This window comes from Triticum aestivum, chromosome 7B (genome assembly GCF_018294505.1).
Source record: "Triticum aestivum cultivar Chinese Spring chromosome 7B, IWGSC CS RefSeq v2.1, whole genome shotgun sequence".
NCBI lineage: Eukaryota > Viridiplantae > Streptophyta > Magnoliopsida > Poales > Poaceae > Triticum > Triticum aestivum.
This window is the reverse complement of record NC_057813.1, coordinates 432,310,086-432,332,700: the sequence shown is the minus strand read 5'-3', so window position 1 is coordinate 432,332,700 and position 22,615 is coordinate 432,310,086.

Here is a 22,615-nt window from a genome sequence, read left to right as displayed (position 1 = left end):
ATGGGCATGGATGTACGCGGTTCGGAACCTATGGCCGGAGACGAGTCCGAGGGTCCGATGACACATACCTTATTGGAAGTGAAATCTGTGTTCGGCTCTATCGCCGTTGAGTGTGCGGCTTCCATGGCGGGGTCCATCCTCCCGTCCTCGGATGACATGATCTGCACTGGATTTAAAGCCAGGGCAGCTACAGGTGTGATCTCCTGAACACCATCCGACGGTAGATCTAGGTCATGCTCATCGTGGCTATAGGGTGTATCTGTAATGGGCTCAAATCCGTCGAATATCAAATCTCCATGGATGTCGGCAGTGTAGTTCATGCTTCCAAACCTGACCTGATGGCCAGGGGCGTAGCTATCGATCTTCTCCAGATGGCCAAGCGAGTTGGCCTGCAGTGTGAAGCCGCCGACTACGAAGATCTGTTCGGGGAGGAAAACCTCACCCTGGACCGCATCGTTGTAGACGATTGAAGGAGCCATCAAGCCTTATGGTGATTACACAGTGGAACTCTCAATGAAAGCACCAATGTCGGTGTCAAAACCAGCGGATCTCGGGTAGGGGGTCCGAACTGTGCGTCTAAGGCTAATGGTAACAGGAGGCGGGGGACATGATGTTTACCCAGGTTCGGGCCCTCTCTATGGAGGTAATACCCTAGTTCCTGCTTGATTGATCTTGATGATATGAGTATTACAAGAGTTGATCTACCACGAGATCGTAGAGGCTAAACCCTAGAAGCTAGCCTATGATTATGATTGTTCTTGTCCTACGGACTAAACCCTCCGGTTTATACAGACACTGGAGGGAGCTAGGGTTACACAGAGTCGGTTACAGAGAAGGGAATCTACATATCCGAATGGCAAAGCTTGCCTTCCACACAAAGGAGAGTCCCACCCGGACACGGGACAAAGTCTTCAATCTTGTATCTTCATAGTCCAACAGTCCGACATAAGCATATAGTCCGGTTGTCCGAGGACCCCCTAATCCAGGACTCCCTCAGTGGGCACAACCCACCTGGTGTATTGTGCCCACCAGGGTAACTTTCCTGGAAGTTTCTTATTTTCCTAATTTTCTAAACATTTCAAAACTGATAAAAAATATTTTTGCAGATTTTTCGGAGTCCGTTTACTTACCGTATCACGTACCTCATTATTTTCACGATTCTGGAGTGTTCCAGAAGGACTCTTTTATGTGTTCTTCCGGTGTCAAAGTTTGGATAACATTGCTTTCGGCATTAATGGGCGTACCTGAGATATAGTGTTTTATTCGTTGCCCATTGACAACCTTCGGGTTAGTCCCTTCGACATTATTTATTTTGATAGCTCCGGATCGATAGACCTTCTCGATGACATAGGGTCCTTCCCATTTGGAGAGGAGTTTTCCTGCAAAGAATCTGAAACGAGAGTTGTACAAAAGAACATATTCTCCTACTTTGAACTCACGCTTTTGGATTCTCTTGTCATGCCATCTTTTAACTTTTTCTTTGAATAACTTAGCATTTTCATAAGCCTGGGTTCTCCATTCATCTAATGAGCTAATATCAAATAACCTCTTTTCTCCAGCAAGTTTGAAATCATAATTGAGTTATTTTATTGCCCAAAATGCTTTGTGTTCTAACTCAAGAGGTAAATTACAAGCTTTTCCATAAACTATTTTATATGGAGACATACCCATAGGATTTTTGTAAGCTGTTCTATAAGCCCAAAGTGCATCATCTAATTTCTTAGACCAATTCTTCCGGGACCTATTAACAGTCTTTTGTAAGATTAGTTTTATTTCTCTATTGCTAAGTTCAACTTGACCACTAGACCGAGGATGATAAGATGACGCAATTCTATGATTAACATCATATTTAGCAAGCATTTTACGGAAAGCACCATGAATAAAGTGTAAACCACCATCAGTCATTAAATATCTAGGGGCTCCAAACCTTGCGAAAATAACTTCCTTAAGCATTTTAATAGAGGTGTTGTGATCAGCACTATTGATTGGAATAGCTTTTACCCATTTAGTAACATAATCAACAACAACCAAAATATGTGTATACCCATTAGAGGAAGGAAAAGGCTCCATGAAGTCAAATCCCCAAACATCAAATGGTTCAACAACAAGTGAATAATTCATAGGCATTTCTTGACGCTTACCAATATTACCTATTCTTTGGCATTCATCACATGATGAGACAAACTTATGGGCATCCTTGAAGATAGTAGGCCAATAAAAACCAGATTGCAATACCTTATGAGCGATTTTGTCTCCCGCGTGATGTCCTCCATAAGCTTCGGAGTGACATTTTCGTAGGATTTGTTCCTGTTCATACCATCTACTCCTCCTTTATAAAGATGTGGGTCATCCGAAAAGTAATGTCTTAAATCATAGAGGAATTTTTTCTTTTGTTGGATTGTGAAGCTAGGTGTTATGTATTTAGCAACAATATAATTAGCATAGTCAGCATACCAAGGTGTACTATGAGAAACATTTATTGCAGCTAGTTGTTCATCAGGGAAGCTATCATTAATTGGTTGTGGGCCATCAAGAATATTATCAAGTCTAGACAAGTTATCAGCTACGGGGTTCTCTGCTCCTTTCCTATCAGTGATATGCAAATCAAATTCTTGTAGCAGTAGAAGCCACCTAATGAGTCTAGGTTTAGCATCTTTCTTTTCCATAACATATTTTATAGCAGCATGATCGGTGTGAACAATTACTTTAGAATCAACAATGTAGGATCTGAATTTATCACAAGCAAACCCCACGACTAAGAATTCTTTTTCAGTAGTGGCATAGTTTCGTTGAGCACTGTCTAGAGTTTTACCAGCATAACGAATAACATTTAGTTTATTATCAACTCTTTGTCCTAGAATAGCACCAACAGCATAATCACTAGCATCGCACATAATCTCAAAAGGCAAGTTCCAATCAGGTGGTTGAACAACAGGTGTAGTAATTAAGGCTTTCTTTGGTGTTTCAAAGGCTTCCATGCAATCATCATCAAACACAAAAGGGAGTATCCTTTTGCAAAAGATTAGTAAGAGGCCTAGAAATTTTAGAAAAGTCTTTGATAAACCTCCTATAGAAACCAACATGACCAAGGAAAGTACAAATACCTTTGATACCTTTAGGACATGGCATTTTCTCAGTTGCATCAACCTTGGCTTTGTCCACCTCAATGCCTCTTTCAGAAATTTTGTGGCCCAAGAAAATACCTTCATTAACCATAAAGTGGCACTTCTCCCAATTCAAGACAAGATTTGTTTGTTCACATCTCTGCAAAACTCGATCAAGATTGCTTAAACAATCATCAAAAGACTTCCCATAAACAGAAAAGTCATCCATGAAAACCTCAACAATCTTTTCACAAAAATCAGAGAATATAGCAACCATACATCTTTGAAAGGTAGCAGGTGCATTACATAAACCAAAAGGCATACGTCTATAAGCAAATGTTCCAAAAGGACAAGTAAAAGTGGTCTTTTCTTGATCAGATTGTAAAATAGGTATTTGTGAAAAGCCAGAGTATCCATCAAGGAAGCAGAAATGTGTGTGCTTAGATAATCTTTCTAACATTTGATCGATAAAAGCCAGAGGGTAATGATATTTCCTAGTAGCTTTATTTAATTTTCTATAGTCAATTACCATTCTATAGCCCGTGACAATTCTTTGTGGAATAAGCTCATTCTTATCATTTGGAACAACAGTAATACCTCCCTTCTTAGGGACACAATGAACATCCCCATGAATATTTTCTGCCAAGAGATATTTAACCATAGCAACACTAGGTTCTACTTTGATTTGTTTAGCAGGTTTGGGTGCTCTAATATTACTTCTGCGAACTACAGTTGAAACCTTAGCAAGTTCCTTTATCCTAACAGGGAAAGGTGGGTTTTCAATATAATCAGTAAGCACAACTCGATCAACATTGTAAATAATAGTTTCACCTTTAACTACAACCGGTTCTTTAATTTCTTATTTAATAGGGGGTTGATATTTAAACCACTTCTCCTTAGGGTGATCAACATGAGTAGAAAATGATTCAGAAAAAGAGGCTACTATCTCAGAGTCAAGTCCATATTTAGTGCTAAACTTGTGAAAAACATCGATATTCATAAAAAAATTAACACAATCAAACTCAAGCTTAATACCTGACTCTTTACCTTCGTCGATTTCCCAATCTTCATAGTTGCGTTTAATTCTTTCTAAAAGATCCCACCTAAATTCAATAGTATTCTTCATAAAAGAACTAGTACAAGGAGTATCAAGCATGGAACTATCATCATGAGAAAACCGAGCATTAAAATTCTGAATAATAATTTCTCCTGAGAGCTCATGATTGGGGCATGAGTATAACATTGACTTAAGCCTCCCCCAAGCTAGAGTGATACTTTCTCCATCACGAGGCTAAAAATTATATAAGTAATTCCGACCGCGATGAACTAGATGTATATGATAATTTTTTGGTGAAATTCCAATTTCAATCGATTCCAATTCCAAGATCCAATATCATCGCATAACTTATACCATGTCAATGTTTTTTACCTTCAAAGATAAAGGGAAAACCTTCTTCTTGGTTTCATCTCTGGATAAACCTGCAAGCTTAAATAATCCACAAATTTCATCCACATATATCAAGTGCATATCAGGATGTTGAGTTCCATCTCCTGCATAAGGATTAACTAGCAGTAGTTCTATCATACCCGAAGGAATTTCATAAACAATATTTTCAGTAGGTGTAATAGGTTGAGGGGCAACTAATTGGTGGTTCCGGTCGAGGTGAAGACACCCTGAACAAACCCCTCAAAGGAAGGTTCTCCATAGAAACAAGTAACAATAAATTTCAGCACGTAGTAATAATTTTTCCTTATCAATTTCCACTTACCAAAAGCGCTTCACTCTCCGGAAATGGCGCCAGAAAAGAGTCTTGATGACCCACAAGTATAGGGGATCAATCGTAGTCCTTTCGATAAGTAAGAGTTTCTAAACCAACGAGGAGCAGAAGGAAATGACAAGTGGTTTTCAGTAATGTAATCTCTGCAAGCACTGAAATTGCCGGTAGCGAGTAGTTTGATAGCAAAACAATTTCTAACGAGCAAGTAACGGTAAAGGTAAATAAAGTGCAGCAAGGTAGCCCAATCCTTTTGTGGCAAAGGACAGGCCAAAACAGTCTCTTATAATAAGCAAAGCATTCTTGAGGGCATACAGGAATTTCATCTAGTCACTTTCATCATGTTGGTTTTGATTCGTGTTCGCTACTTTGATAACTCGATATGTGGGTTGACCGGTGCTTAGGTGCTGTTCTTACTTGAACAAACCTCCTACTTATGATTAACCACCTTGCAAACACCTGCAACTACAAAAAAAGTATTAAGATAAAATCTAACCATAGCATTAAACTTTTGGATCCAACTCGGTCCCTTACGAAGTAGCGCATAAACTAGGGTTTAAGCATCTGCCACTCTAGCAACCCATCATCTAGTAACTACTCCACAATGCATTCCCTTAGGCCCAAATATGGTGAAGTGCCATGTAGTCAATGTTCACATGACACCACTAAGGGAATCACAACATACATATCATCAAAATATCGAACACATATCAAGTTCACATGATTACTTGCAACAAGATTTCTCCCGTGACCTCAAGAACAAAAGTAACACTCACAGATGATAATCATGATCAAGATTAGAGGGGTATGAAATACCATAATGGATTTGAACATATAATTTTCCACCAAATAAACCATATAGTAATCAAGTACAAGATGTAATAAACACTACTAGTCACCCACAAGTACCAATCTGAGGTTCCGCTACAAAGATTGAACACAAGAGATGAATTGGGTCTGAGAGGAGATGGTGCTATTGAAGATGTTGATGAAGATTGGCCTCCAAAAGATGAGAGGGTTGTTGGTGATGACGATGATTTCACCCTCCGAGAGGGAAGTTCCCCCGGCGGAATCGCTCCGCTAGAGGGCAAAAGTGCTCCTCCTCAAGTTCCGCCTCGGGACGGCGGTGCTCTGTCCCGAAATTCCTCTCCTTGTTTTCTGTAGGTCAAAATGACCTATATACCAGAAGATGGGAACCGGAGGTGGGCCGAGGAGGGCACAACCCACCAGGGCGTGCCTGGGGGCCCAGGCGCACCCTGGTGTCGTGTGCTCACCAGGGTGGCCCCCTCCGGAGTTATTTGCTCCAATAATTTCTATATATTGCAAAACAATTCTCCATAAATTTCCTGCTTTGGAGATGTGCAGAATAGGTAACTTTGACATAGATTTTTCTGGTCCAGAATTCCAGCTACCGGCATTCTCCCTCTTTGTGTAAATCTTGCATATTATGAGAGAAAAGGCATTAGAATTACTCCATAAAGCATTATTATGCATAAAAAATTATAAAAAATAGTAGAAAAACATGATGCAAAATGGTCGTATCAAAGATTTATCCTGGATTGAGAAGTCGAGAACGTTGGCTCAATAATAGATAATCAAAGGCAAAGATGACTTTGTAGAAATTTTCCACCCGGACCAAATGTACAACCCGACGAAATGCCTTTGCTTCGACAAGTTTAGGATCAAGTTTGCCAAGTAAAGGTTCACAACAAGTGGCAGAGTAGCAATCAAAATGATCCAGTGCCACCAAACCAACTCCAACTCTACCCTACTCAGAAAATAGCTACATCAGACATCAACAAAGTAGTATGTGGTGGTGGCAGAAACACAAGCAAACTTGAAGCATTGATTTCACGCCTATACATAGGTGCTGGATTGTACCGATGCCAAAGAATGTGCTCACCAATAATTTAATCATCATGGCAATACTTCATGGGTGAGCACATTGCTTGGTTCAATAGGGTCATATGCTACCGAGAGCCTTGGGTTAGCCAGTCCCACGAATCCCAGTGATGTTTCCTATGTCCATCTTTCCTACCCCACTAATGGTCAGCCACAAGTCTAATAAGGCTCTCACAAATAGACACATGGAATTGAAAGCAACTCATCACAAAGGTTGGAATATCTTGGATCACTGATTTCAGCATACCTTCCCATGACATGGGACGGTTTGACCAAGACTGACCAACCGATCGTGGATTGTCGTTTGCCAATAACCAGCCAACCTCTCTTGCTGCTAATCCCCGATTGCCGCAAGGCAACACTTCCTCATTGACATCTCTTTCCACATGATAATTTAATAAGAGGTGACACAATAATTACTTGCATGATTACAATTTTACCCCTAAACTTATGTCAGTCGGTTGGTTTTTTAGATAGTACTCCTTTATGATTTGGATGAAGTGTTGACTCACGTTACCCATTAGATTGAGACAAACCAATGGTTAATATTTATTCTAGGGTACTATAAAGATCTCAAGATGATTGGGGAAAACCTGTGAACGGCAAATTGACTCCCAATCCCTCGAAAATGAGTAGGAATGACTTTTCACGCCCAACTGCATGCCACCCACTGTCCACCATGAATGGAGTCTAAAACCTCTGCCTTCCTTGATTACAAAAACTACAGAAAGCCAACGCTCACACGATGCCAGGCAAACATGCTACTACCCACCGACGATGACACCATGCCGCGGGTTCCCCCCAATGGCTGTCCTCTGATTCCCACCGACGCAATGAACAAGATGCGGCGCATTGAAATAATTAATTACATTCTTAAAGATAATTGATTGCATTGGATTTTCAATAGCTGGGCCACCTATAGGTTAGCTATAGCATCATATAGGCGACCTATTGGCCCAATCAAACATGTGCCCCAAAGAAATACGAGAACAGACAAATATGGACCTGAACAAATGTAGGCCCAAATAAATATGGGCCCAAGCAAAACCGGGCCCAATGGGTTGAAACAAATATGCCCCCGGTGGGTCGGAACAAAATCACGGCCACCAACATGCTTTATGTTTCACCGCAAAATGGATTAGTACCATAATTGTATGTGTTGGCCCAATTAATCTTAATGGGCCTTTGTTGGGTTGTACTTCTGTGATGAACAAAGTTCATCACAAAAGCTACCGTGTCACCAGTTTCATGATGATTTAGGTTTTCACCATAAAACAAGTCGTCGCGACCACTAGCAACATCATTAAGTATGATACCGACGAAATAGCTCTGTTTGCGACGTGTAGGTTTGATTGACACATCAGTAGATTGGAGATGGCACCAAATTATGAAGATTTTTTATTTTAAGGAGAAAATGTCATAAGTGCACGACATCCATGAAGAAATGTTTTTTCTCATAGAAGATTGCACTTTTGTCATAAAAGTACATCTACGATGCGTTATCCATGACTAAGCAGTTTTAGTCATAAAATCATGGTAGATGTTCAACGATGATGAAGAAGGAGTCAGAGGCATGTCTAATAAGGAAGACCTGCTCGATCACCAACTTATTACACTTGTCCAAAGCATCCAAGCTAAGGCCACAAAAACTAGCTAGAAGAGGTGTCTCTTCATCCTGGTATGGACCGCTCTGGCTAAAGGAATCCGGCAAGGTCCGGACCTCCCAATCGGGCCCAAGTGCGTCCCAAAAAAAACTCCAAAGCGGGCGAGCCGCCGTGCAAGAGAAGAGGATGTGGATTCCCATCTCAGGAACACTACAAAGGGGACATAGCCCATTACCCAGGCCATTCCTATTGAGTACCTCCATCCCTGATGGAAGGCAATCCCTCAACAATTGTCACACAAAAATCTTGATCTTCAGGGACAAGGGCGCCTTCCACAGGGGCGCTATCTAAGCAATTGTGAGCCTACGACACAATGCATGGTAGGCTGTGGTGATGGAGAAATCTCCCGAGGGAGTGAGGCTCCAAGAAACGGTGTCCAGATAGTCCGCAAGCACCGGCAAAAGGGTCGCCCGCAAAGTAGCCCACTACAACATCTCCACCGGCCTAAAAGAGCAACGAAACAAGATGTTCCAATGGACATTTTGGGCCTCCGCGAAGACCAATTGGAGTGGATCCATGCAAATGGAAAACATGTTAGGAAACTCCATACATAACAGGGCTCCACTAATCCAATGGTCCAGCAAAAACATGCCTCCCTCGCCTTTGCCGATAGAAAAGGACAACCCCAGGTGAATCTCATGTTTAATCTCCTGGATGGATTTCCAAAACTGGAAGCCCTCCATGCATGAGCATGCAAGGAGTGGCAAGCCCTGAAGGTACTTTGCCTTGAGAAGTTGCAACCAAAGGCCCTCCTCCCCTCAGATGATTGATGTCTACTATGCAACTTTATTCTTGTAGACTCGTGTTGGGCCTCTGATGTTGGCTTGAACTACGTCGGTATTTCCCCAAAGAGGAAGGGATGATGCAGCACATCAACGGTAGGTATTTCCCTCAGTGATGAGACCAAGGTTATCAAACCAGTATGAGAACCACACAACACTACATAAATGGTACCTGCACACAAAGAACAAATACTTGCAACCCGACGTGTTAAAGGGGTTGTCAATCCCTTTCAGGTAACGGTGTCAGAAATTGTCAAGTTGACGGGATAAAATTGTAGTAGATTGATAGATGCAAATAAAAGCAAATAAAATTCAGCGAGGTATCTTTTGGGTTTTTGGATTAACAGATCTGAAAATAAAAGTTGCAAATAAATAAAAAGGCAAATAGCAAAATAGATCTGAAAGTATATGATGAGAAAATAGACCCCGGGGCCATAGATTTCACTAGTGGCTTCTCTCGAGAAAAATAGCATATGGTGGGTAAACAAATTACTGTTGGTAAATTGATAGAACTTCAAATAATTGTGACGATATCCAGGCAATGATCATTATATAGGCATCATGTCCAAGATTACTAGACCGACTCCTGCCTGCATCTACTACTATTACTCCACACATCGACTGCTATCCAACATGCATCTAGTGTATTAAGTTCATGGAAAACGGAGTAATGCAATAAGAATGATGACATGATGTAGACAAGATCTATTCATGTAGGAATTAGACCCCATCTTTTTATCCTTAATGGCAACGATACATACGTGTCGGTTCCCCTTCTGTCACTGGGATCAAGCACTGTAAGATTGAACCCATCACAAAGCACCTCTTCCCATGGCAAGAAAAATTGATCTAGTTGGCAACTAAACTGAAGATTCGAAGAAGAAATACGAGGCTATAAGTAATCATGCATATAAGAGATCAAAAGACTCAAATAACTTTCATGGATAAAAACATAGATCTGATCATAAACTCAAAGTTCATCGGATCCCAACAAACACACCACACAAAAGAGTTACATCAAATAGATCTCCAAGAGATCATTGTATTGAGAATCAAAAGAGAGAGAGAGGAAGCCATCTAGCTACTAACTACAGACCCGTAGGTCTACAATGAACTACTCACGCATCATTGGAGAGGCACCAATGAGGATGATGAACCCCTCAATGATGGTGTCTAGATTGGATCTGCGGTTTCTGGAACTTGCGGCGACTGGAATTGATTTTCGTCAACTCCCCTAGGGTTTCTGGAATATTGGGGTATTTATAGAGCAAAGAGGCGGTGCGGGAGGCGACTGAGGTGGGCACAACCCACCTGGGCGCGCCTGGATCCCCAGGCGCGTCCTGGTGGGTTGTGCTCCCCTGGGAGCCCCCTCAGGTACTTTCTTGGCCCATTGTGTGTCTTCCGGTCCAGAAAAAATCACCAAAAAGTTTTGCTGCATTTGGACTCCGTTTGGTATTGATTTTCTATGAAGTAAAAAACAAGCAATAAACATCAATTGGCACTGGGCACTATGTCAATAGGTTAGTCCCAAAAAATGATATAAAGTTGCTATAAAATGATTGTAAAACATCCGAGAATGATAATATAACAGCATGGAACAATAAAAAATTATAGATACGTTGGAGACGTATCAGCCTCCAAGAGAGAGAGATTAAACACATAGCTACTAGTACAATCCCTCAGCCCTGAGGGTGGACTACTCCCTCCTCATCATGGTGGCCGCCGGGATGATAATGATGGCCTCTGGTGATGATTCCCCCCTCCGGCAAGGTACCAAAACAGGCTCCAGATTGTTTTTTCGTGGCTACAGAGGCTTGTGGCGGCGGAACTTCTGATCTAGGGTTGTTTCTATTTTTTGTATTTATAGGACATTTTGGCATCGGTCTCATGTCCAGATGAGCTTCGAGGTGCCCACTACCCACTAGGCCACCACTTTGGCCCCTAGTGGGTAGTGGGGCCCTCATGGCTCTTCTAGCCCTCCCACGAAGCTTCAGGGGTCTCTTTTGTTCCAAAAGATTATCAAAAAGTTTCGTTACATTTGGAGAACTTTTATTTCTGCACAAAAAACAACACCACAGTAGTTCTGCTGAAAATAGTGCCAGTCCGGGTTAGTTCCTTTCAAATCATACCAAAACCATATAAAATTGTTGTATACATGACATGAATACTTCATAAATTATATATATGTTGGAGACGTATCAGCGTCCCAAGCTTAATTCCTACTCGTCCTCGAGTAGGTAAATGATAAAAGAAATAATTTATAAAGTGTGAATGCTAGCATAGTGTGTAAGTTTGATCAATGATAATTTCAATCACTTTTCCTAGCTTCATAACGACAACTCTTTCTCATATCATCGTGATAAAGTAGCAATTGAAAATGGAATTTTTGATGTGGAATGCTACCTATCATATTACTTATATACTCTTTTCTTTTATAGCACGTACATTTAGATTTGAATGATTCAAAGCAATAATCTATATAATTTGACATGAAGACATCAATACTCAAGCATATCAACAAGCAACCATGTCTTTCAAAATATGAACACTAAATAAAGCTATCCCTAGCACATTATGCTCAATCATTGATCCATTCATGAAACACACTTGAATATTAACTATGCCCAATGCACACGTATGATAACAGTGTTCCCGAGTTGGTGCTTTATAAGAGAAGATGGAGACTCAATAAAAATAAAAATTTCATAAAGTAAATAGATAGGCCCTTCGCAGAGGGAAGCAGAGATTTGTAGAGGTGCCAGAGCTCAGAGCTTAAATTGAGAGATAAAATTGTTTTGAGAGGCATGTTTTTCCTGTCAACGAAAACGACCAAGAATTCCCAATACTTTCCATGCTAGATAAATCATAGGCGGTTCCCAAACATAAAATAAAGTTTATTCCTTTTTCCACCATTCTTTCACAATCCATGGGTATCCGTATTCATGGGTGCCTTCCATACCAACACTTTCCAAGGAATTTATTATTGACAATTTTTTTTCATTTCGGGACTGGGCATCCCTATTACCTGCCACACTCTCGTGCAATGACAAGTGAGTAAGCACTCATCTTGAGAATAACATATCTAGCATGGAAAATATTGGCCACCCTCTACCGCTTCATGAGCGGCACGGGCACACAAAAGGAAATTCATTTTGAAAATTAGAGTTGGCACATACAAATTTACTTGGAACAACATGGAAATACCACATATAGGTAGGTATGGTGGACTCATTTGGCACAACTTGGTTTAGGATTTGGATACACAAGCAGTATTCCTGCTTAGTACAAGGAAAGGCTAGCAAATAGATAGAGAAGCAACCAACCAAAAAATGAAAATGATCATAAACAAGCATTGAACATAACTAACACTGCATAATGCACCACAAGTAGGATGTAACTTCATTGCATATCTATTGACTTTCATGCTTGCATAGGGAATTACAAATCTTAACACCAATATTATTACTAAGCATAATTACTCACTAACATGACTCACATATTATCATCTCCACATTGGAAAACTATTGCAAGGAATCAAACTTATCATATCCAATCTACATGAAAGTTTTTATTATATCCTTCTTGGATATTCATCATATTAGGACCAATTTCATAGCTTGTGCAAATTTTAACACTATTATAAACTCTCAAAATGATATAAGTGAAGCATGAGAGTGTTTGACAAACTACTCCAAAAAGATATAATTGAAGATCAAGTGAGTAGTTAAGTAAATAGGTAGCTATGTGAGGACTCACTCCCATTTTAAAAAAGTTTCAGATCTAAGCATTTTATTAAAACAACAAGCAAAACAAAACAAAATTACATTCGAAGAATAGCACACATCATGTGAAGAAGCAAAAACTTAGGCTCAACCGAGGCTAACCGATAATTGTTGATGAAGAAAGGTGGGATGCCTACCGGGGCATCCCCAAGCTTAGATGCTTGAGACTTCTTAGAATATTATCTTGGGATTCCTTGGACATCCCCAAGCTTGAGGTCTTGTGTCTTCATTCCTCTCATATCACGGTTTCTCTAAATCTTAAAAACTTCATCCACACAAAACTCAACAAGAGCTCGTAAGATACGTTAGTATAAATCAATGCAACACCTTATCATTCTATATTGTAGAAAATCCCTGAAATTATAATTTAACATTTCATAATGAATGCCTCTGCATATTTAATGCTCCTATACTCAAATAGAATCATTAAACAAGCAAACATATGCAATCATAACAGCAATCTATCTAAACGGGACAGTTTGTAAAGGATGAAGATGGACCCATACTTATTTAACTCAAAAAATATGCAAATTTACCACACTATAGAAAATTTATCATATCTTATTGCGCAAAAAATTTCAACATTTTATCACATTCTGATGTTTCTCAAGAATTCACGCACTAGCGTGCAACTTTCTGTTTTCAAACAACAACATATAGACTTGCAAAATAAGCATGATAAAGGCTATACTTGACAATTTTTTTGAAGTAAGAGATGCAAAACATTATTATAAATAACATCAAGCAAATACTAATAAAATAAAATGAAGCTCCAAGCAAAACACATATCATGTGATGAATAAAAATATAGCCCCAAGTAAGGTTACCGATAATGTTAGAGACAAAAGAGGGGATGCGTTCTGGGGCATCCCCAAGCTTAGTTGCTTGGATATTCCTTGAATATTACCTTAGGGTGCCTTGGGCATCCCCAAGCTTTGGGTCTTGCCACTCCTTATTCTCCTCATATGAATATCTCAACCAATACTTGAAACTTCAATCACACAAAACTTAATGGAACTTCGTGAGATAGGTTAGTATGATAAAACAAATCATTCACTTTGGTATGGTCAAACACAAGATTCATAAAAAATTTCACATAATTACTACTAAAATTTATAATTTCCACAATTTATATCACTTAATATAAGCTATGGAAACACTAAAAGAAGCAAACTATGCATTGAAAACATAATCTATCAAAAAACAGAACAACCTGTAATGATCTGAACAATGACCATACTTCTGTAAATCCAAAAATTATAAAAATTAGGAAAACATAGGCAATTTATATATCAGTCATATCTAAAAAATTCAGATCAAAAGAACATTTACGTGAAATTACAAAATTCCAGAACTGGGCGCAAAAGTTTCTGTTTTTGCACAGAATCATGTCAACTATCATCCACACTATCCCTGAGGCTTTACTTGGCACTTTATTGAAACAAAAGCTATAAAACATGACTACTAGAGTATCCTAATCATGTGAACACACAAAAACAATAGGTTTAAGTGTTGGGTTGTTTCCCAACAAGTATTTTTCTTTAATGCCTTTTTGGCTAGGCATGATGGTTTCAATGATGCTCACATAGAAGTAAAGAATTGAAACATAACGGGAGCATCATAAATCACATGCAAGGCACATTTAAGTGTAACCCACTACCTATGCATAGGGATTTTATGAGCAAACAATTTATGGGTTCAAGAATCAACTAGCATAGGAAGGCAAAAGAAGTGCAACTTCAAAACTTTCAACACATAGAGTGGAAACTTGATATTTTTGCAATATGTAAAAGCAAAATTTTCTCTCTCATAATAATTTTCAGTAGCATCATTAATGAAATCAACAATATAACTATCACATAAATCATTCTTTTCATGATCCACATGATAGAATTTTTATTACTCTCTGCATAAGCAAAATTATTCTCATCATTATCGGCTGGAGCATAATTAATGATAACCATAAAATAACTATCATGTGATACTTGATTAGCATAATTAATTTGAGCATTAAAATCATGATGACAAGTTTCATGGTTATCATTATTCTCTACAACATATATGTCATCACCATAATCATCATAGAGAGCAAATTTATTGTCAAAATCAATTGAAACCTCTTCCAAGATAGTGGAATCATCATTAAATAAAGTCATGACCTCTCCAAATCCACTTTCATAATTATGAGAATAAGATTCAACACCCTCCAAAATAGTGGGATCATTAGGACCTAGAGTTGACACTCTTCGAAACCCACTTTCATCAATATAATAATCATAAATAGGAGGCATGCAACCATCATAACAAATTTTCTCATCAAAACATGGGGGACTAAAAATATCATCTTCATCAAGCATAGCATCCCCAAGCTTATGGCTTTGCATATCATTAGCATCATGTATATCCAAGGAATTCATACTAACAACATTGTAATCATGCTCATCATTTATGCCAAACATTTTATTGAATTCTTCTTCTATCAATTGAGCACTCCATCATTTTCAAGAAAGACGTGATAAAGACGAAAAATATGAGGCAACCTCAATTCCATTTTTTAGTTTTCTTTTATAAACCAAACTAGTGATAAAACACGAAACTAAAAGATTCAATTGCAAGATCTAAAGATATACCTTCAAGCACTCACCTCCCCAGCAATGGCGCCAGAAAAGAGCTTGATGTCTACTCCGCAACTTTATTCTTGTAGACTCGTGTTGGGCCTCTGATAACCCACAAGTATAGGGGATTGCAATAGTTTTCGAGGGTAGAGTATTCAACCAAATTTATAGATTCGACACAAGGGGAGCCAAATAATAGTTGTAAGTATTAGCAGCTGAGTTGTCAATTCAACCACACCTGGAGATTTAAATATCTGCAGCAAAGTGATAAGTAGCACAGTAATATGATAGTTTTGATAGCAGTGGTAACAGCGGTAGTAACGGTAACAGAGATAGCAATAGTTTTGTAGCAAGTGTAATAGTAATAGCAGCAGCAGTAACTTAGCAAGAACAATGTGTGGAAAATATGTAGGCATTAGATTGTTGGACTCGTTGGATGATATTCATCATATAACAGTCATAACCTAGGGCGATACAAAACTAGCTCCAGTTCATAAATATAATATAGGCATGTATTTCGTAAATAGTCATACGTGCTTATGGAAAGAACTTGTATGACATCTTTTGTCCTACCCTCCCGTGGCAGTGGGGTCCATAAGGAAACTAAGGGATATTAAGGCCTCCTTTTAATAGAGAACCGGGACAAAGCATTAACACATAGTGAATACATGAACTCCTCAAACTACGGTCATCACTGGAAAGTATCCCAATTACTGTCACACTGGGGCTTACAGATCATAACACATAATAGGTGAATATGACTTGCAAGATCAGATCTAGAACATAGATATAATGGTGAAAACATAAACGGTTCAGATCTAAAATCATGGCACCCGGACCCTAAGTGACAAGCATTAAGCATGGCAAAGTCACAACAACATCAATATCAGAACATAGTGGATACTAGGGATCAAGCCCTAACAAAACTAACTCGATTATAGATGAATCTCGTCAAACTCCTCACCGACCAGCGATCCTACGAAGGAATTACTCACTCCCGATGGAGAGAATCATGGAATTGGTGATGAAGGAGGGTTGGTGATGACAAAGATCGAAGACCCCCCCCTCTCCAGAGCCCCGAACAGACTCCAGATTTGGCCTCGCGATGAAGGACAGTAGGTGGCGGCGGCTCCGTATCATGAAACACGATGAAGCTTCCTAATATTTTTATCCAAAAATAGGATTTTATAGCATCGGAATTAGGGTTTGTGGGGCCACCAGGTGGTCACAACCCACCAGGGCGTGCCGGATGGGGGGGCGCCCTGGTGTCTTGTGCCCAGCCAGAGCCCCCCTCCGGTGGTTCTTGGCTCCAGTATTTTTCTTTTATTATAAAATAATTCTCCAAAAAGTTATGTTCCATTCCAAGAACTTTTATTTCTGCACAAAAACAATACCATGGTAGTTCTACTGAAAATAGCATCAGTCTGGATTAGTTTCATTCAAATCATGCATATTAGATTCCAAAACAAGAGCAAAAGCATTAGGAAAACTAGATACGATGAAGATGTATCAACTCCCCCAAGCTTAAACCTTTGTTTGTCCTCAAGCAGTTCAGTTGACAAACTAAAAGTTAAAAAGAAAAAAACTTTATGAACTCTTTTGTTCTTGTTTTCATAAATAAGCTTAAGTAGCACCCAGGTTTTCAGCAAAGATCATGACTAACCATATCAACAATAACTCTTAAAAATTATATTAACTTATATCAATGGCATAATCAAGTAGTGAGCAATAATAAGATATATCAAATGCCAACACTTTGTCACAACAATCATGATATAATATGACAACAGTGGTGTCTCGCTAGCCCTTTCTGCGACTGCAAAACATAAGTGCAGAGCACCTCCAAAGTTCAAGCAGCGACTAAACATTGTAATTCATGGTAGAAAAGATCCAGTCATGATGCATCCAACATTAACTATACACAATGCATGAGGATAACAATAGTGCTATCAGATCTGGCGCTTATTTGAGAAGATGATGACTCAACACAAAATTAAATAGATAGTCCCTTCATAGAGGGAAGCAGGGATTTGCAGAGGTGCCAGAGCTCAAAGTTTGAAAACAGAGATAAATTAAATTTTGGGAAATGCACCCTTCCTGTTTACGTCACGACCAAGAGTTATCAATATCTTCCATGCTAAACACATTAGTGGCAGTTACCAAGTGATAAAAGTAAAGGTTTACTCCCCCTCCACCAACAAACACACTCCATGACTAGCCGAATCCACGGGTGTCGTCCATAACTATTTGGAATTTTTGAATTCGGGACTGGGAATCCTTATTATCGCCCCTCTTGTGCAAGGACAAGTGAATAAACACTCATCATGAGAATAACCCTCTTAGCGTGGAAGATACTGACCACCCCTGCCGTTCTATGAACAATCCAGGCACACCAAAGCAGATGTTTATTTGAAGGTTTTAGAGGTGGCACATGCAAATTTACTTAGAACGACAGGGTAATACCGCATACTAGATCATTGATGGCGCGCATTGATGCGCCCGTCTATTTTGGCTCTTGGTTGTTAGGTTAGGGATGTAATGTGGTTTGTGTATATTTGCTTGCATTGTTTTTAAATATTATGATTTCCTATAATTTGTATTTTTCTTTGTTTAAAAAATAAATGGTATGTACATGAAGAGAGGAATATGATTGTTCCTATAGCTCTTAGTATGTAGCTCATCTTCACTTGGGGAGACATTACAACTTCCATGTGAACATAAGCTTACGCATAAATGTTGGCAGTGCCACATGCCAATCTATCCATGGTAAAAAATATGGCTATGCATAGTTTGGTTCGAGCATACAAGCTTGTTTGAAGTTGCATACGAATATGGAACTAAAGATAATATATCGCAATGTATAAAGATAGAAGAAGGCAGCATGGCAGTAAATACTTCGAAAAAAGATTGTATTGCAGCATAGGGCGAGCTGCAGAAGATGCAGACCTCAAATAGGCACCAGAATACATCTATAATTATGGATACATCTGATAGGACAGAGGATGGGAGAAGTAAAATCATACTATCTAAGAAAATCAAGAATCTTGATTATTACAACAAAAGCAGGGCACACTACATGCTTACATATCATATTGTTTGTGGTAACACAGATAATAGTATCTTCTAACACAAGAATGTAACTTGGACAAAAAATAGTTTCTTATATAAATTCCAATGACACTACAATATTTTCTCATTGGGGCTTAAAAACCGTTGTGCCATTTTACGTGTGAGGAACTACCTGAACCGAGCAAGAAAAGGCAACACAAAACACAAATCACTATTCTCTCGTTCTCTGCATACATTATCTTTCTATAGTAAATGTATCTTTTGAGAACATCATTGTTTCACCTTGTAGTGGCTGGAAGCTCTATTTATGGCGGCTGCGATACATTGATACACGTGGCTTTGCCGACCAAGCTGTTGCCTCAAAGAAATGACCCTCCTTGTGGTGATGCTTAGCAAGTGGATAACCTCATGTATTACGTTGCTTAGTATAGCTACTGCCTAACTATTCCACCTTAATCCTGATTCGAGTCACACAATAGCAGTCTGAGATGAAGGTGTGGCAGCTGTATACCATGACAATACACCGGTGAGTAGAGTACATAAATGTAAACTATCATTGATGTCTTATGGGTGAATTATTCCACTCATTTCACACATGCACACTGCCATGAAACATCAATGAGTATAGGACGTGCCTTTCCGGTCAACTACCTAATAAGTTCCACTATGCCTGAATTATTTGAAATGAATTAGGATTTTTTTATAACCCTACATTGACCTGGAGCATCAATCTAAAACATCAAGGAACACACTCATCTCCACTAGTGGTAGCAGTAGCTACTGTGCAAAGTTCACTCCAATGCTAGGATACGAAAAAAAATCTAGTACTCCCTCTGTAAACTAATATAAGAGTGTTTAGATCACTACTTTAGTATTCTAAACGCTCTAATATTAGTTTACGGAGGGAGTACATCCCAATAGACAAGAACATAAGCAACAAAAAATTGCATCATATGTCAAGCAACTGTGATGGGCATAGATTTGTACAATATATGTCCCTTTCTCAACTCATTTATCTCTGAATTGCAACAATTAGGAAACAATAGTGGTAATCATAAGTATAATATATTGTAATGGTCTAAAAGTAGGATTGAACTGTGGGGTGCTCTTACCTAAGTGAATCTTTGTGGGTAGCAGAGAATAGGAGATGGTGGAGACAATGATACTCCATACACTACAAAAAAATACACTTCCGTGATGATACATGTTTGTCACAGTAGGTCGCGTTTTCTATCATGCATGTACATCCATGACGATTTTATGACAGAATCAAGATAGTCATACCTGTGCTGTCATAGAAGTGTTCCATGACATTACCAAAATTATCATCACGGAAGTGTCCACTTCCATGACGATAAATCGCGCGTCATAGAAGTGCTTTCGTCAAGGGTGACCGACACGTGGCATCCATCGTAACGAAACGCCGTTAAGCTATCGGGTCGGGTTTTGGATCAGATAACCCATTAACAGCCCCGACCAATGGGGATTTTCCACGTGTAAAATCATCATTGGCTGGAGGAAACATGTGTCGGCTCATCGTTGGGACAGATGTCATCCACTCATTGGACAGAAGGCGCCTATGATACGTCGACACGTGGCACGGCCCAACAGAGGCCCATTCCTGTGAAAAGGCCGGCCCGTTTGACTTGGTCAAAAGGTGGCGGGCCGGCCCATGGAAAGCCTGTTAACGGCCTGTTCGCATATAGCCCATTTACAGCCCGCTAACCCAAGGCCCGTTACGCCCTATCCGAATTAGGCCCAGTAGCGTCATCTGGGCCATCCAATATGATTCCAGCCCGTTTTCACTTCTGGCCCATGTATGGCCCATGACGTCTTTCGGCCCATATGAGGCCCTATGTAACTCTTGGCCTATTAACGGCCCATGGTGAAACTGGCCCGTAATGAACAGTGTATCACTTTACACCCATTAATGGCCCGTGGTGAAACTAGCCCGTAATGAACAGTGTATCACTTTATACCCATTAACAGCCCGTTATTCCGTTGGGCCGTTTCCAGCCCATGTTATATTTCGGCCTTCTCAGAGACCATTTATTCTTGGGCTCATCTCCAGCATTCGTTTACTTACGGCCCGTTACTGTCATTTTCTGATTGTGGGCCAAATTCAGCCCGTGGTTACAGTCGGCCCGTTTGTGGTCCGTTAATACGTTGGGCCATTTTCATAGCGTCATCAAATATGACCTGTTAATGATGGCCCGTTATGGTCGGCCCATGAACGGGCGATTCCAACTCTAGCCCGTTTATAGCCATAATGCGGCCTGTTATTCGCCCATGTTTGGCCAATCGATCATACGGCCCGTATAAGGCCCATTGATGATACGGCCCGTAGAAGGCCCATTGTTTCTACGGCCCGTAGAAGGCCCATTGTTTCTATGGCCCGTAGAAGGCCTACTGTTTCTATGGCCCGTAGAAGGCCTACTGTTTCTACGGCCCGTAGAAGGCCCACTGTTTCTACGGCCCGTAGGAGGCCCATCGTCACTATAGTAAATATTAGCCCATGGTTATTGTGGCCTAGTTTTAAAAAATAGGTTATTGCAGCCACTAGCAAACCACAGAAAAAGAACTGCACTGACTACAAGCAAACAAATAAACAAGACAACAAGGAAATAAATAAGCAAGCAACTTATGCTAGGCTATCACGGCTATTACACATATTACATCCACTAGGCATCAAAGTTCGCCACCAGTGCAAATATAGGGAACAAAGCAGCATATAAACGCCGCAGCAAAACAAGTCCAGAACTGAAACCACTTCAGAAGAGTTCAAGAAACAATATCCTGGGTACCCATAATGCTGGAAAGATGCTTAGCAAGCTTATTAACTTTCTCTTGTTTGGCGCTTAAATCCTCCAGCGCTTGCTGTTGCACAAGAAAGTACGCATCTGAATTCTGCAGGGACTTCCTCAGTCCTTCGGCTTCTTGCCGCAGCACAGCTGACTGATGCCTTTCAGCTTGTAGCTGAGACTGAAGAAGCCGAAGTGATTCAGGCAGCGAGTTCGAAGAGCTTGTGCCAGCGGTACTGGCCAGTAACTCGAACACTACATCAACGCAGGACTGTGGGGTTTTCTCACTGTCTACAAGATCGTTTTTATCACCTTTCTTGGAGACCAACAGGGTTGTCTCACTATCTTGAACCTTATCTGCATTACTTTCTCTACCATTGCATAGTGGGGTGCTCTTCTCCAATATTCTGTTTGCATACTACAAGAGAAACAAGCAGACACATCACAGGTTTAGCTTGTAGTATACGAAACTCATTTTGGTAAACCGGTTCAGTAGTAAGGTGGACAGGATAACAACATGAAACAAACATATATCTATGTACTATGGTCACTGTATTGTCCATATCATTCTAGTTTATGTTCCCTAATCAAGATAGAGACACAGTTCAACTCATATATTTTTAAGACACAACAGCATAGACAGAATATAAGTGTGAGAAACTACACAGCATTGGCAGCACTTGTAATGTGCATCACATGAGAACATAACTGTTTATACAACTTAAACTGAAATCAACATAGAGCAAGAAGTTAGAACAACAATCCAGTTAAAGAAATAGGTTTAAAACATACCTGTTGCGCCATTGGAGTTTCAATTGGATCCTTCAAATTCGAAAGTAGTTGGTATGAGTAAATACAGTGATGCAACAGCAAAGGAGTATGGACCATAGCTACGGAATCTGACCTGAGAACAGTTGCTCTTCTGCTTTAAACGTGGAGTTTGGGTTAGCTGTGGTGGTCTTCGTGCTTTGGGCACTGCAGTAGCTTTACAAACTGCTCGTGTGGGGGTACTCTGTGGTGGACATGGTGCTTTGTCAACTAGAAGTGGGTTACTATCCGCTGGGGTTGCGGTTAGATGGGTTGTAGCTGGTTCTCTGCCCAACGGTGTAAGTGTGCAATCT